The 16,759-nt window shown below is 33.7% G+C and overlaps 1 protein-coding gene across 1 annotated transcript in view; it reads right to left on the bottom strand.

Annotated features, from left to right (window-relative positions):
- The window catches only part of LOC123682030 (ankyrin repeat domain-containing protein 12), an 83,757-nt gene that overhangs the window by 64,966 nt on the left and 2,032 nt on the right, over nt 1-16,759 (bottom strand). The window lies entirely within an intron of this gene.

Below are 16,759 nucleotides of genomic sequence, written 5' to 3'. Positions count from 1 at the left end.
GTTGTCCAAGATTCAAGAAATTCTTTTGAGGTCAGTGAATTTAATGCCTAACAATACTTTCAAATGAACCCCGGTATTAAGAGGATCGCGGTATCCACTCAAAAGGACAATTATGTAGGGATTCACGGCTTGGCTTGGCTTGAGCTTGACTTGATTAAAAGTAGATCATAGAAATGTGAGAAAACTACTGATGAAGTCACACAGGCGAATGCTTAAATCTCTCGGCGTTCGAGGAATCCACTTATTTAGTCTAAGCGCGCACGAGATTGCAAAAATATATGCCGTGCGGCACGTGCATATCGAGCTCAAGTAGCTTGATATCAAGTCAAGCAATAAATATCTAAAATCAAGTCAAGCTCAAGTATGTAATTTTTCACGAACTTGTCAAGTAGTCAAGTAGTTGGTTAAAATATCAAGCTACTTGGCTTGATGAATCCCTACATTTATGGCCAAGCGTTTTTATGAACTAGTTCAAGTGATTTTGGATATACTATAACAAGATGCATACCAAATTATATGATTTTTGCTGTGTTATTATTATTATGGGTTGAATTATTGGAGTTATTTGAACTTTCACCAATATTTCTGATCATGGTGGTGAATTATTGATTATTAATTATGGGAAGCTCCGTATGAATTTTTCATACTACTATCGCGGATTCTTAATTTAGGGAAATTGTAATTCTAACTAAGAAGTTTCCATAAGCAAAATTCCTTTGAAATTGACTAATAATTGTAAAGGGTCTGAAATGCATTTGTCCAGCGGAAATTTCAAAATCCATGAATTTTTTCATACTTCAAGTGATCAAAAAGCTCTGTCTAGGTATACCAACGATGGACTCGGAAGAAATATTGAAGAATGTTAATTCCACGAAGGAAATATTGGGGAAACGATTCCACATCATTTCTATTTCATCATTTCATAGTAAAAAAAAAAAAATGTAAAATGAGTTTCATCATATTCTTACTTTTTCAATGTACCTGTATGTATGTATGTATATATGTATATTTGTATATTTGTATTCTAGAATGAAAACTCCAAATTAAGTTAAACTCAATCATTTTTTATTTTTCAAGCAATTTTTTAGGCTTTCACTGATATCTACGATGTAAATTATTTGCAATAGATGGCATTTATAAACATATTTGTAGATATACCAAAGTGTTTCCAAATCACTTTGTGAATAAGAGCGAAACAGAAATTATAAGTATTTTATAATATTTGTTCCTACGCCAGAAGGTGATTTTGAAGAAGTCAAAGTTCAATCAACGAGAAAAAATGTATTTACCACTCAAAAATATGAGATCATATGATGCAAGTAATATGAGGAAAGAAAAAAGGTTTACTTTACCTAAATTGAATTTAGTTTTTTATACAGGTTTGAAGTTGTTAGTTTTTTGTTAATATGTTTTTATGATATTAACAAAATGTCTGTAAGAGATGCCCTCAATTGTTTTATCTCTGGGTAGAAGACTACACAATATTAAATTCTGCATTCAGCAAAGTTGACTTTTGTTAGGGAAGTTAGCGAATACTCAAAAAGTAAAGGATAAGCCACTCTTTATTTTACTTAAGATGTTTTGTGAAATCAATACATACTGCTTACTTTCTTCCTCATTTTTAAATAATCAATTTATATTCACTCTCCTTAGTCATTAATGATAATCTTGAAATTTTATGTTCATATGTTAAATTGGTTGCTACAATTTCACACTCAATTTTGCTTACAATCTCTATGTTAGGTACAGTCAGAGTTTAGGAATGTTTTATAAAAGATGATCTTCCTGCATAAGACCGTTTCAAATCATAAACCATGAAGACTCAATCCGCTACATAAAATATAGGTGATGATCTTGAGTTGAATATATTTAACGTTCCACATCTTCTTCACCAGGAAAACCTACTTTATGGAAGGCAAAATGAACTAGATATACCTATTCATTCTCTTTGAAACCTTCAAGAACGAGGTCATATCTATCGATATGTTACTCAACGGAAGATTTTCTTTGAATACGCATTTTCTTGTGATATGAACTGTCATTTATAATATACAGGGTGTTTCCTAAAAATGCGGCAAAAATTCAGGGGGTTGTTCCTTGGACTATTTCAAGCATGTTTTGTCCTTGGATGATTTTTGAAAAACCTCTTTGTTTCGAAGATACAGGGCGAACAACATTTTTCATATTTTTAAAATTAATAATAGTTTCAATAAAAATGCGTACCGCACTGTGTTTACTAAGTAGGTACAATTTATTTTTAAATTTGTTTAACAACATTCCAATTACTAAAAACCCTTAGATTATTTCCTATGGGGCCATCTAAAATCATTAGTTTATACCACTCCAGTAGAAAATGTGGAAGACTTGCGAAATCGGATCATTGCTGGGTGTAACTTAATAAGAAATGATCCTGGTGTTTTTGAAAGGGTTCGGCAGTCAATGAGGAGAAGATTGGATGCTTGTATGCTGGCTAGAGGTGGTCATTTTCAACAGTTTTTGTAGGTTGAGTTGAATTTTCATGTAATTTTTCATAATAAAATGTTATTATCTGAAATTTTGTTTCCCCTATATCTTCGAAACAAATAGGTTTTTCAAAAATCATCAAAGGACAAAATATTCTTAGAATAGTCCACGGAACAACCCCCTGAATTTTTGCCGCATGTTTAGGAAACACCCTGTATATTAAGGCATATATTCCGTTGGAACAAGGAGCTCAATCCAAATATCTTTGATTTGGGAATTTTAAGATGAAATATTCTCATACGATGAAGAATTCAAAAGACATCCTATGGGCATTTATTAAAATCATTTCTGCGTTCAATTTCAGTTCTCCTTCTTCTTTTATACTTTTATGTGCTCAGCGAAACGCCATTCAATTTCAGTTGATTTATAGATTCACCAGCTTTAAGAGGGAATGCTACCACTTGACTGCCCAGTTCAAAACTTAAAGGAGAATAACTGTTCTTGCAGATCACCGATTTGTATGGGGTTTTCTGATAATTTCTTCAAACAATGATCTGAAAGGCAGGGACGGGCTATTTTTAATTTGCGAATGAAAAAACAAAAAAAAAAGTTGGTAACTTTTCGTTTTCCGCAAAGGAATTGATGATATGTATGAAAGGGCTTATCACTGATTTATTTTAAAATTATTCGTAAAAAAAAAAACTACAGAAAAACATTTCAAAAGAGCTGAAATCACTTCGTAATAAAAAAGAATAATCGACCGTCGTATAGTGCTGCCCCTACTGTATAAATTCGCAACGAATCACCAGATTCTTCAATACTACCTACAATTTGATAATTCCGGCAACGTTGCTGCGTTATGAATCAGTTCTCAGTTAGAGTCGTAAACAGTATTAGGTGAATAGAAAGATTTCCAGCTTGTTCGTTTCTTTTCGAACGGTTGAAGGTATGAACAGATCGACGCGGGACTTCGGGAACGGGAGCGATGCGTTCAGCGGGCAGATTGCATAGCATGCACACCTACGCGAAAATAATGAGACACGATTATTAGTATGAATCTAAAATTATCTATGAAAATGACAGTTTTTCGGAGGAAGAAGTTTTACTGCTCAAAGCCGTTGATTTCCATCCCACAAAAGTTTCTTTCCCGCTCCCGCAGTCACGCGTCGGTCTGTTCATACCTTTATTCAGTTTAGTTAGCTGTCAATTCTTTTCGATATGGGTAACAAGAGATTCAAGGATTTATTTATTCTGATCCTATTACTTGCTTTTTGGGAGTATCATGTAAAAATATCAAATTTGATTTCTACAGGAAAACAAGAAAAATCTTATTAGTTCATGGTCATTCTTATGATGATACTATTAGTTTTTTAATCATGCATAATCTGTGTCATCTTTCAGTGTATGGGAAAGAGATTATATGTTCATGCACAACATGATATAACATTTCAGTTGAAATGGTAGATAATTATATGGTAATATTGAAGTTCAGTACTACGATGTTACGATGTGAGTCAATTTCTGAACATGAGAATTTTTTGAAATTTGAGAACCTTTTATTGCCTTCAAAATAAATGGATCGCAATTCTGAGCAAGGAGAATCAATGCGATATTGCGATATAACAACTGATTTTTGTACGAAGTCAATTTCTGAAAATGAGAATTTTCAAAAAAGATTTTAGTCCTTTTTTTGCCTTCCAAATTAATGGATCGTGATCCTGAGTATGAAAGATCAATAAGTGATATAAGAACTGATTTTTTACCAAATTTCATGTTTATAGTTTTCACATTTTCCGAGAATAATCTCATTAGTACGTGGTCATTCTAATAATTATGACAACTATTAGTTTTTTTAATCATGTAAATTTGTTCCGTAGATATTCAGTCAATCCCAATTTATCTTTCAGTGTATGGAAATGTGATTATTTTTATGCACAACAAGAATTAATATTTCAGTTGAACTCGTTGGTAATTATAAGGGAATATTGAAGGTCAGTACTAAGATGTTATTATTGTTTAGAAATTTCTTGATTCTGCATAGTCAATTTCTGAAAATGAGATTAGAGTCCTTTTTTTCTCTTCAAAATTGTTGGATCGTAATCCTGAGCATTGAGAATTAATGCGATATTTTGATATAACAACTGATTTTTGTATGTAGTCAATTTCTGAGAATGAGAATTTTTTATAATTCCATTCTTTTTTTTGCCTTCAAAAAATGAATCGTAATCCTGAGCGTCCTGAATATTAGAATCAATGCGATATTGCTATATAACAACTGATTTTTGTACGTGGTCAATTTTTGAAAATAGGCTTTTTTTTCAAATTCCAGTACTTTTTATGCCTTCAAAATTCATGGATCGTAATCCTGAACATGGAGAATCAATGCGATATAACAACTGTTTTTTGTACGAAGGCAGTTTGTGAAAATAAGAATTTTTGAAAATTTTAGTACTTTTTTTTTGCCTTCAATATAAATGAATCGTAATATTCAGCATGTTGATCAATACGCTATAACAACTGACTTGAAATGAATATTGGTCATAAATGACCATGTTCCATCATTCATCCGATATCATATTTGGATGACCATCATATTGATGGTTCATTTTGATTTGGCTAACCATATGTGACCCGCTTATGTGAAAAGTTTCGGTGCATTTGTTTTGATTTTTTTTATTATTCCACTAAATACGTTTTTGAATCAAATTAATTTTCGTAAGAATGAAGGAATCTGAACAAATTTAGCATATACATTTTTTCTCGAACCCATCTGATAATAGTCGATCCTAACTGATATTTCTCACAACCCTCTCTAAAATCGGTTTTATTGCCCATCATAAAAAGCGAGTTATTCCTTTCAAAACATCTGGTCAATCCGTCCTAGAAGATACCTAATACCATCTCTGTACCTGTCTTTCGAGCTCGAAGTTGCTGCATTGCCAAATGTTCGAACAACCGTTCGTACAGTTCACTGCGATTTCATTGGCTGGCGTGTAAGAATTGAATGCCGTCAAACGTATCTGAATTCTTAGATGTGGTAGAAAAGGATGGAAAATCATAAGAACGTTTGAGATTGCTCCACTCATCCTTAAAAGTGAAGGCTTCTCAGAGGGGCTGGAGGGAGCTGAATAGGTAAACTTTGACAGATGCGCTCAAACGCACGTGGTACCATTCCGTCTTAAGTGTTTCTTTGGTTTTTGAATTGCATAGTAGGAATTTTGGTTGCAATTTGCACTTCAACAATTTTAATGGTTTTGTTATTAATGAAAAAAGTATGTGCTATCGTTGTATTCCAAATAGAATGAAACATAATTTTCACTGACAATGTACAGGGGGTGCCATTCGAAAATAAAAGTTAGGGGTAGCTTGGTAGCTACCACAGGGCTGTCAAATGTAAGAACCTTTTTTATGCATCATTGGAAAGGTACTTTGATGTTATTCAAAGCAAGTTTTTAATTTTTTTTATTATATTATGAAATGAGCCTGTATACGATAACTACACGACATCCGGTATATGGTCTCCAAGGATGCAATTGGCGCATGAATGAACGCTAGCTCAAAAAATCACATCAAGGATATCCTCAGTTTTATAGTATTCAACTTATTTTTATCTTCAAACTTCCCTGAAGTATTTTTAATGTTCTACGAGTTCTTGCACATATTCCAAGTTCCATCGTTATTTCAAAAGTTATGTAAACGAAAAGAAATCAAGTCGAAAGTACCGGAAGAAAAACTAATGGAAATTCAAAATTATCCACATGAAAAATCACTCCTCAGCATGCATAAATATTCGTTTATGTAAGTAAATATTAATGATATATGGTTTGTTGGTTAGTAATGACGCTACACCTACAAAAATGCTGATTAAAATTCAAAGATAAGAATGAAATATTCGAGTTTATCGAATTATAAATCTCAATTTCGCAACATCCTGAAATGGCGAAATTTCTCTCTTGGAACCGGAAATATTTTGCTGAAATCGCTAAAACCATCTCGAACATAATAATCACCATAAAATTTTGTTACGCTAGGAAGATTCGCCTTGGATTTCGTTCAGTTATGCCTGCTTCTTCAGATTGTTATTCGATTTACAAGGGTAATAGTTTGTATTGCAATTAAACATCTTCAAATAACGTGGAATTACTGTCTGCGGGAGTTAAATGTGAAAATAATCAAAGACTGATCAAAATTTAGCAATAATTTTCGAACTTGCATCCATACTTCATGGAAATTGGCTTTGAGGCTTTCAATTTATAAAAATCGTTCAAGAAAATACTCTCCCAATACATTTTCGTCCTTTGCTCCCAATATATCATTGCTTCACATGTATTTTCAGTCTTATAATTTTATTATAATTACCCGAGAAGTTCTGATCAATGCATGTGTAACCAGTACCAGCACCAGGTGAAATATTGAGGAACCGGTAATTTCTTCGAAATCAAACTATTAAAACAGAAGATTTGAGAGTGGACAACGTGTACCCAATATATGGACAAGCTGGAATTCTTATTGGAGCATCTACATCCCAAAAAGGATAATACCCATACCAAACTTGATCAAAATCTGATATGAATGCAAGAAATTAAGAATTTCCGAACGCACAGACCGACAGACCCTAAATAAAAGTTGTTCAGAATGGTCTAATATGCATTTTACGTGTAGAAATTTCCACTTCTCTCACTTTTCTAGGATATCTAATCCTCATTAAATTTGATACAAATGTTTAATCTAAACTATATTAATTATATTAGGTACATGGGCTAATCGCACAAACTATTTTGCAAATTTTCGAATGAAATATATTTCAGGAAAAACATTCAGATATGAAAAGTACGATGTTTTCTTCGAATGTCCAACTACATTAGTTTTTGGGTATTGTGTTTGTGAAAATTGCATTGTATTTACAATTCTTTTTACATAGGTTGCAATATTTTCTGAAATGAAGTAAAATTTGTGTTTTGTCGTATAGTTTAGATTTGATAAGTCATTTCGAAATTTACCTATAAATTACGATTGTAGATTTCCACTTAGTCTATGCCGGAATGAAACAGTTCAACATTCGCTAAAGAATAATGAATGGATCAATAGGAAATTTCGATATTTTATTGAGGATACATTATTCAATGTAAAAGTGTTGAAAAGTGGAAAAAATATTTGTGACAGGATTTCCTGTGTTTTGTTATTCCGGTAAAAAGCTTTCTCCGATAATAATTACCGATCATCTTACATGTGAAAAAGTAACTGATTAATAGTTCAACTGTCATCAGAGTGAACTCAAACACTAATAAATATTATAGAAAATCTGTTTTACTGAAGAATGTCAAAATATCATTTATTTCCTTTTACCGGAAAAGGAGTTTGTTCATAAGAGAAGTTTAACTCCAAATATGTTTTCTGTTAGATTTTAACTTCACTGTTTATGTTAAACGTAACATGCCTAAAAGTACTGGTCTATTCACTGATTAGATTTTGTTTAAATTAATTTTGACGATTGGAACTGGACATTGCTGATACTTTCCTTTTCTTCAGTAGATGGCACATTTCATTAAAAATTACTACAGAGACTAAATTAAGTACAGTGACGACAATACGTTCAAATTGAGCCTAAAAATGGCGAATGTCGTCAAAATAAAACTTATTGGGCCTGATGGATTTGCATATAGAAGAAATTTTTTCAATTGAATAATACTACAGTGACTTGATAAAATGGGCCTTACATTCTGAATAAATCCCAAAAAATAAGGTAAACGGAGAATGTAAACAAAAATCCCCCCATATTTAGGCTCAGAAATCGGCCGCCAATCAGAAACGAGACCACTTGTGTCGCCACTAAGTTACTATGAAAATGGCCATATTTTCATAAAAATTACAACAAAAAACTTCAATTTTTTTTCCATGGAAGGCGGTTTATGATGAAATGTTTATATTTCCATGAAAAATGACCTCAAAATTTTAAGTGGGCTACATAGGAAACGATGTAAAAATTAAATAAAGTACCGACAAGTATTATTAAATCATATGTCATTTTGACATTCAACACATAATGATCACGATTTTTGAGAACCCTATAACCCAGAAGGTTATCATATTGTTCAATTAAAAATTTATTAAAATCTTGGATTGTTTTTACAATCCAAGAAGGCTAGTCCTTTCAAAATACACCAGATTTTAATAACTTTTCAATTGAACAATATGATACCCTTCTGAGTTATAGGGTTTTCAAAAATCGTGATCATTATGTGTTGAATGTCAAAATGACATATGATTTAATTATACCACAAAGTGATAAACATAGATAGTAAGAAAATTTTGTCCCCAACATGAACTATCAAATTTGACATGAAGCGCGCGGAAATGAAAACATATCAGTGATACGATATTTCACTCAAAGTGCGAGTTTTTCCACAAAGAACGCACTTCTTATGTCCCATAGTGAATCGATGTTTCATAATAACTCAAAATATATTGAAATGAATACCAAAATAATCAGAAAAAAAATTAAGCGCGCCAAACGACGTGAAACAACCGATGATACTAGGAGAGCATAACTTGCCAAACCTTGGATTTCAGCAGGTAGATACCGAAAATAATAAATATTCTGCTTATTATAAATCCGACAATTAGAAAAAATATCGCATTCCAAATAATCAAATTTGCATATTCAATCGGGAATCACTCAAATAGATATATTTCATTCAATATAATATACATTCATAACGATATAATAAAATTGTGGATTTGAAAATATATCACAATCCGACAACGTAATCTAACCATGTTAGGGACATGTAAAAATGGCGTATACTCCCTCTATCTATGTTTATTACTCTATGAATTATACTTCTATGAATATTCATGTTCAACAATTTTGATCATTTAATATTGAGGTTTTTTCGAAAGTTAACGTGTTTATAAAAGGACAGACGGCACCACGAGAAACTTACATTGTGACGAAATGATAAGAAACTAACCTCAAATTCTGAATCTTCAAGGACACTCTGCCATTACCAATTTTTTTCTGTTCATAATGCGTTCTTGCTATGCTGTCGTACAAACTTCCTTCAATTTTTTCAACCCTTGCCTTTGGACGTTCAGATTTCAACCTCTTATAACCCATTCTCAGTCCTAAATTCTTTTTACCCAAAGCCAACATAAAACGTACTCTAATATGCTGTATTATGTACTTCTCAGTCTTGATTCTATACCTTCTAGAGCTAGTTTTTGCGAACCACACTGTACCTTTCTTCGTAACGCTTACTTCACCGATTTTATCCAGAAAATTTCCTGGTTTCTTAAGATGGTTGCTTCTAAAATCGTAGTATTTTATATTGTCTGTGGAGTAAATTGGATTATGAAAGATTGTAAGACTATTACTTTCTTCGGAACACTCGTAGATCACTTCTTCTTGGAGGTTCCTGCTGTATCTAAATATTTTGGCATTTTCTTTCGATGGGTTTTCACCATTGGACGTTTGGTATATTTTCTGGAGCATACTGTCAGGTTCTTGGCTGGTTTTCGGGATCGAGATATCTTCCTTCATTTGTTTCATATGACTACTCGGCATATTTGGAAAATTTAGTCTGTAGTTCTTGGAACTTTGCAAAAAAATCTCGGAAACCCTCTGCTCCCTAATTTTAGAAGCCTTAGTCTTTACTTCTTCTTCAACGTAAACATCTGAAGATGAGCTAGACGAAATCGTATCAATCCTGTCAAAATCCAGTTGGCTTTCATCTTTACCCTTAACCTCTACATTACTGGTGAAAGAAATCAACTCGTCAATGTTCTCAATGGAAATTGAGGAATTCTCAAGGTTATCCACGTCTTCTTCGCAAGGCATTTCGTTCAAGACTACACTTGGTATGTCCAACAAATGCGATCCGTTGTGTTTCCAACCCTTACTTATGGTCCATTGCTTCAACCAGTCGGGTTTAGGGAAAGCTGCAGTTTTCGAAGGTTTGGTCTTTTTGTCGCGAATTTTTCTTCTCAGGTGCCTTCGCGAGCTCAGAGTTCTTGGAGATTGAGGAGTCCAGTTACCTCTCTTGATCGCTATGCAGTAACATATGTATCTTAGAATACGTGAAATATTCATTGTTAGCTAATATCTTCATATTTTGGACGAATTATACGTCGAGTTTCACTTCTTTAGTGCTCATATTGGGCTTGAACAATAATTCCTTCTATGCAACACTTCGAAAATCACATCATAGACTCTTGCACAAATCAAGATATGGTCTTAACCATGTGTGCAGAGTTTAGCGTTAGGTAAGTGGATCTCTGCAAATGGGTTACGGTTCAAAATTGAACCTAAAAACGGTATTAACACATCTGCCAAATGACTGACCAAAAATCAGCTCTCGTACTAGACGTTTCCACTCAAAGACTGCAATCCCTGAGGCATCCCACTTTAGATTGGCTCATACAATTATGTTCGAGATTATGTCCGCACATAAAAAACCGATAACTCCGAAAACCAAGCACTCTCGTCTTTGAATTTAACCGGACTGTCTGTTCATATAGATTGGTGACCAACGCAAACTGTCGAACTAACTAAATAATGTAAAATATTCCAAGTACAGAGCGATCCGACGAAACCATGCATGACATTAACACAAAAGGTGATCACTCATGTAGAAATTATTTTATCTCCCTTGCCATGGTGGTGTTATTGTTAACAATGCATGTTGGATGTGAACTCTGCAATGCTGGTACAAATGCGGTCCCCAAAAATATAAAACAAAGCAGATTCGTTCCCAATTTATATTGTGCTCACGCTGTATCAGGTCTAGTGTGTTTTGTGCGCTTGTTCCATAAGAACAGCGAACTTTCATTTTTCCCATATATCTGTAATTCTGAAATTTTGAGCCGAATGAATTATTAATGAAGAATTCTAAATCAAAATCAATTCTGTCCATCCGGAGGTTAGAAAAAATGGTTGTAAAATTTCTAAATCTCAAAATTTCTGCTTTAGGTGAAGTCATAGGGTAATATACATGGATAGAGGGAGTATACACAATTTTTACATGTCCCCAACGTGGTTAGATTACGTTGTCGGATTGTGATATATTTTCAAATCCACTATTTTACTATATCGTTATGAATGGCTATTATATTGAATGAAATATATTTATTTGAGTGCTTCCCGATTAAATATGCAAATTTGAATATTTGGAATCCGATATTTTTCCTAATTGTCGTATATATAATAAGCAGAATATTCATTATTTTCTGTATCTATCTGCTGAAATCCAAGATTTGGCAACTTTTGCTCTCCTAGTGTCATCGGTTGTTTCATCGTTTGGCGCGCTTGAAGTGTTTTTCTGAATTTCTGATATATTTTGGTATTTATTTGAATATATTTCGACACTATGGGACATAAGAAGTGCATTCTTTGTGGAGAAACTCGCGAATTGAGTGAAATATCGTATCACTGATATGTTTTCATTCCCGCGCGCTTCATGTCAAATTTGATAGTTCATATTGGGGACAAAATTTGCTTACTGGAAATGACATATGCTCCCTCTATCTATGTTTATTACTCTGAGGGGAAAGTTCATCGATAAAATAGGGGATTCACAAATTCAGTTATGAAGAAATAATCAAATTTTCCTGTTCCCTCTAAACCAATATCTTCACCTGAATATGTTTCGGAAAACGTACTGATTTTTCAGAATGCTTTCAGTGATGTACAGAAAGTGTCAAAAAACTTCCAAGATTCAAGGAAATATCAGCATTTTGGTGTGTTGCGGTGAACAAGATGTAACACTGAGTGCAACACTTATTTCCAAAAAATCTGCAAATATTAATGAAAAGATCGGTTTAATTATTTTGAGTATCAATCTAAGAAACAACAGACTCTAGAAAAATAATATAGCTATAGCAAAAACCTCATTTCCCACACGAAAAGAACATCATTGGAAAAATTGTTATCCCAATTTGCCGTCGAGATCTTGTGATTTAACGTCTTTAGACTTTTTTCTTTGGGGCCACGTGTAAGTTCAGGTCTATGGCAATGCTCAACAATCGATTCCTTAAAATGCGAATTCGTGAAATTATCGAGAACATATAGCCGCAAAAGAGGTGATTTGTAATGAAAAATTTCTTGAAAAATATATGGTGCTACAACCGTAACTGTGGCGGTCATTTGGCTGATATCTTTTACCATCATTAATGGCATACCATCCTCTTACAATGAAATAAATATCCATTGATTTCTTTTGAATTATATTATTTTTTTTAATATCAAAATTATTGGAAAACACTTTATATAGGTAACAATTTTGAAAAAAAAAAATTGGTAACCGGGTCCAGCCTTAGACAGATTCCGTTTGAAATCATTATCGGCAAAACAATTCCAAATCACAGACTCATAAACAGAATAGTAGCGCGAGCAAAAAGTGAATCCAAAAAAAATTGAACCCATTCAGTTTTCACTAAGTGAAAACTCTCTCATTGATCAGCAAAAAGAACTAATAGGTTCATAACAATTTCGAAAAATTAATTGAATGAAAACTTCGTTGTCGGTCTGCCAGATGTCATATCTGTGAAAATAACAATTCGAGGAATACAAAAATGTTTGTGCCACTTATCATCCACAAGAAAGTTGTTTCTGATTCTGTGTATAGATTGTCACTTTCCCAATATAGATGTCTAGCGATACTATCAACTTTCACATACAAGCGATTAAATGAAGATTGTTTAGGCAGACGTGATCCCAACAATCAAATATTGACGTTTTCCAGGTGAAAACTCGAAAAGTTTTACTAACTGAATGTATGTATTAATAAACATCCAATAAGTATATGGGTGCAAATATATGAGAAACAAGAACAGGTATGATTTTTGTTCACTGTGCTGCGAGTTTGTTTCTACTTTTATAATTATAATTATCCATTTTGAAGTTGAAAATGGTGATCAGATTTACATCGAAAACTCTTCAAGCTTTTGCATGAAGTCTATTTCAATTTACCTTTATTGCTCATAATTAATTTTTTAAGAAAAATCCAACCTCCTGAATTCCTCACAGTGAACGATTATTTGGAAAATGTATTGCATTCGATTTCTAGTTTTCAACTCCTCAAAAATGATGGATCGAATATCAAAGCTATTGGGAATTGTCGTCACGCAAATATTAGAAATTTTTCGATATTGATTTGGTGTTTTCAGGTCCACGAGTAAACGTGTTGAAGTTCAAGTCATCAATTCGGACTAAGTCAATCTATATATTAGGTGTAGATGTCATACAATAAGCTTAAGTATTCGTAAACAAAACGCGATCGAAATATTAGTGGATTTGTGTTTGCGTCATAAAGTAATTCTGGTTAAACATGTCAGCTTACGAGCCAAATTCTCGTCATTTGCGGGACGTTTTAATTATCTGCTTTAATATGAAGAAATCTGCGGATGAGGCTCATCGAATGCTCTCAAATACCTATGGTGAAAGGACATGCCGAGAGTGGTTTCGGAGCTTCAAGAACGGTGATTTTAACGTCGAAGACCAGCATGGCATGGTGGAAGAGAGAAGGTTTTCGAAGATGCAGAATTGGAGGGGTTACTTGATCAAGACTCGTGTCAAACGCAACAAGAATAGGCAGGATCATTGGGAATGATGCAACAAGCCATTTCAATACTCCTGAAAGTCATGGGAATGATTCAGAAACAAGGAAATTGGGTACCGTACGAGTTGAAGCCGAGAGATGTTGAACAGCGTTTGTTTGCTTGGGAACAGCTGCATGCAAGGCAAAGACGGAAGGGATTCCCGCATCGCATTGTGATTGCTGACGGAAAATGGGTTCATTACGATAATCCCAAGTGCAAAAAATCATGGGATATCCCGGCCAAACTTCCACGTCGACGGCCAAACCGAATAGTCAGGGTTCCAAGGTCATGCTCAGTATTTGGTGGGACCAGCTCGGCGTAGTGTATTATGAATTGTTGAAACCGACTGAAACAATCACAGGCCATCGTTATCGAACTCAATTAATGCGTTTGAGCCGATCATTGAAAGACAAACGACCGCAATACAACATGATAAAGTCATTTTACAACTTGACAATTGACAATGTTCGAACCCATGTTGTGAAAGTTGTCAAGACATACTTGGGAACGTTGAAATGGGAAGTCCTACCTTACCCGTCGTATTCTCCAGACGTGGCTCCATCGAACTATCACTTATTTCGATGGCATACGGCCTGCCTGACCAGCACTTTCGAGCTCACAATTTATCAAAAGCAACAACGTGTTAATGATTCTGAGCAGTGTTTGAAGCTGTACAATAAACCTGAATTTTTGCGTCGATATGTGACAATGGATGAAACATGACTCCATCATTTCACTCCGGATTCCACGCGACAGTCAACTGAGTGGACTGCAAACGATGAACCGAATCCAAAGCGAGGAAAACACAACAGTCAGCTGGCATGTTTATAGCATCACTATTCTGGGATGCGCCAGGTATAATATTAATTGATTACCTCCAAAAGGACCAGACCATAAACATCTATTCTATTCTGAAGCGAAAGACAAATCGTACTACAAAAATGGTATCGAAAAGTTGGAAGATCGCTATAATCGCTGTATCGCCCTCGAAGGCAACTATGTTGAATAATAAAATCGAATTTTGCCAAAAAAAATGCGTTTACTATGGTAGACCGTGGACTTTTCAATTGGCCTGTTAGCGCTTAAAAATCCATGGAATGTCCATTCGAGCAAAACCAACGAACTATAAACATTGTTGAGGTTTTGCTTTATACGAATCATTGAACTCAATAATTGATGGTGAAAGATGATTTTGCTAGAATTTTATCGGTTGCGATGCAATAATTTCATGACTAGTTCTCATAGAACAAAAGTAAGTGTTAAGCATAGATTTCCAAGAAAGAATAGATCGTATAGTGAATTTTAATGCGCTCATTATACATACTCTCACTTAACTGTTTTTCACTTTCGATTTTAGAATTTCACGAAGTTTACCCATAGATGGTAGAAAACGAGGCTACTGCGGTTATCACTGATGATTTAAATTCGTCTTCATCCTGATGAATGATACATATATATGCAATTTGTGTTGTTAGTTTTTCGTTTAATTATATTGACCTTCTTTCAGATTATTCTTGCCTTTCATGGCCTTACGATCACATAATTATTCTTGATATTCATCACTTCTTCCTGTGCCATCTACATTTGAAAGATTTGCTGTTGTTGTAGCAATGAGGTTTTGATTTTTACTTTTTTGGGAGAGCGCTGAAAGTGTTTTTGAACCATTTGCGAGGCATTGACTCTCACTTTCTTCATCGTCCAATATTCCACTCGATAAAGGATAAAAACACTAGAACTCACTGGTTTATAATTTCTTTCGAGATCACACAGAAATTATGGTACCGGTGGGTTCAAACCCGAGATTCTTTCAAATAAAATATTTCATCGCTATTAGTAGTAGTGCATATACACTTTTAAAAAAGTTTTATAGTAAATATCATCGTCCTCCTCCTCAATTTTTATGATTTTATATAATGTAAGAAGAATAGGAAGGTTTAATTCAAATTTGTAATAGTAATTATTGGTAAATTTCATTAAAATATATGAGGATAAGATTAATAAAATTGGATTTTACTATCAAGTATCAAAATTGAAGTCGAAATCATTTAATCAAAATGAGAATTGAACCTCGATTTTAGTCCACAGAAGACAAAAAACAAAATCGTGACGAATTGATTCGTTCTTATATCATTCAAATAAAACATAAAATTATATATTCATATTATGGAAGCTAGATCCTACTCTAAGGAGGTTAAAACATTCTTAACTTCATTTTGATTCATCATATGCAATCATAAAATTCTGGGAACGTTCTACAAAAAATTATAAAATATTTCATATAAATTTCAAAATTCAAGTTCAAGAAGTCGTAAGGTGTAAAAAATCTATTAAAAAACCTTGTAGCATGTTCCAACTCATTTGAGTTGATATTAAACATATCACATGCATTTGGATTTGGGATTTTAGTTCGAATTCCGTATGAGATTATTCAAAATTTCATAACTTCGAAGATATAGGTTATTCGAACAGATCATAATTTTCTCTTTCAATGTTGGTAGAAGTCGGGAATGATCTTAAACGATAAAGTTCGATTCACTGCGATGACGAATCCATCTTCAAATTCGATTTTGTCCGGCCGGCCGCCAACACGATAACACTCTAGATCGGAATGTCCTAGAAATTCAAAATTTTCAGGTTAGGTAAGGATCTCAAATGCTGTTTTTGACAAAATCAAACAAGCGATTCCGTTGAGAGTTAAATC

Source organism: Harmonia axyridis, chromosome 6, assembly GCF_914767665.1.
Source record: "Harmonia axyridis chromosome 6, icHarAxyr1.1, whole genome shotgun sequence".
Taxonomy (NCBI): domain Eukaryota; kingdom Metazoa; phylum Arthropoda; class Insecta; order Coleoptera; family Coccinellidae; genus Harmonia; species Harmonia axyridis.
Note: the sequence above shows the minus strand (reverse complement) of the source record. Positions and strands in the feature narration are given on the sequence as shown.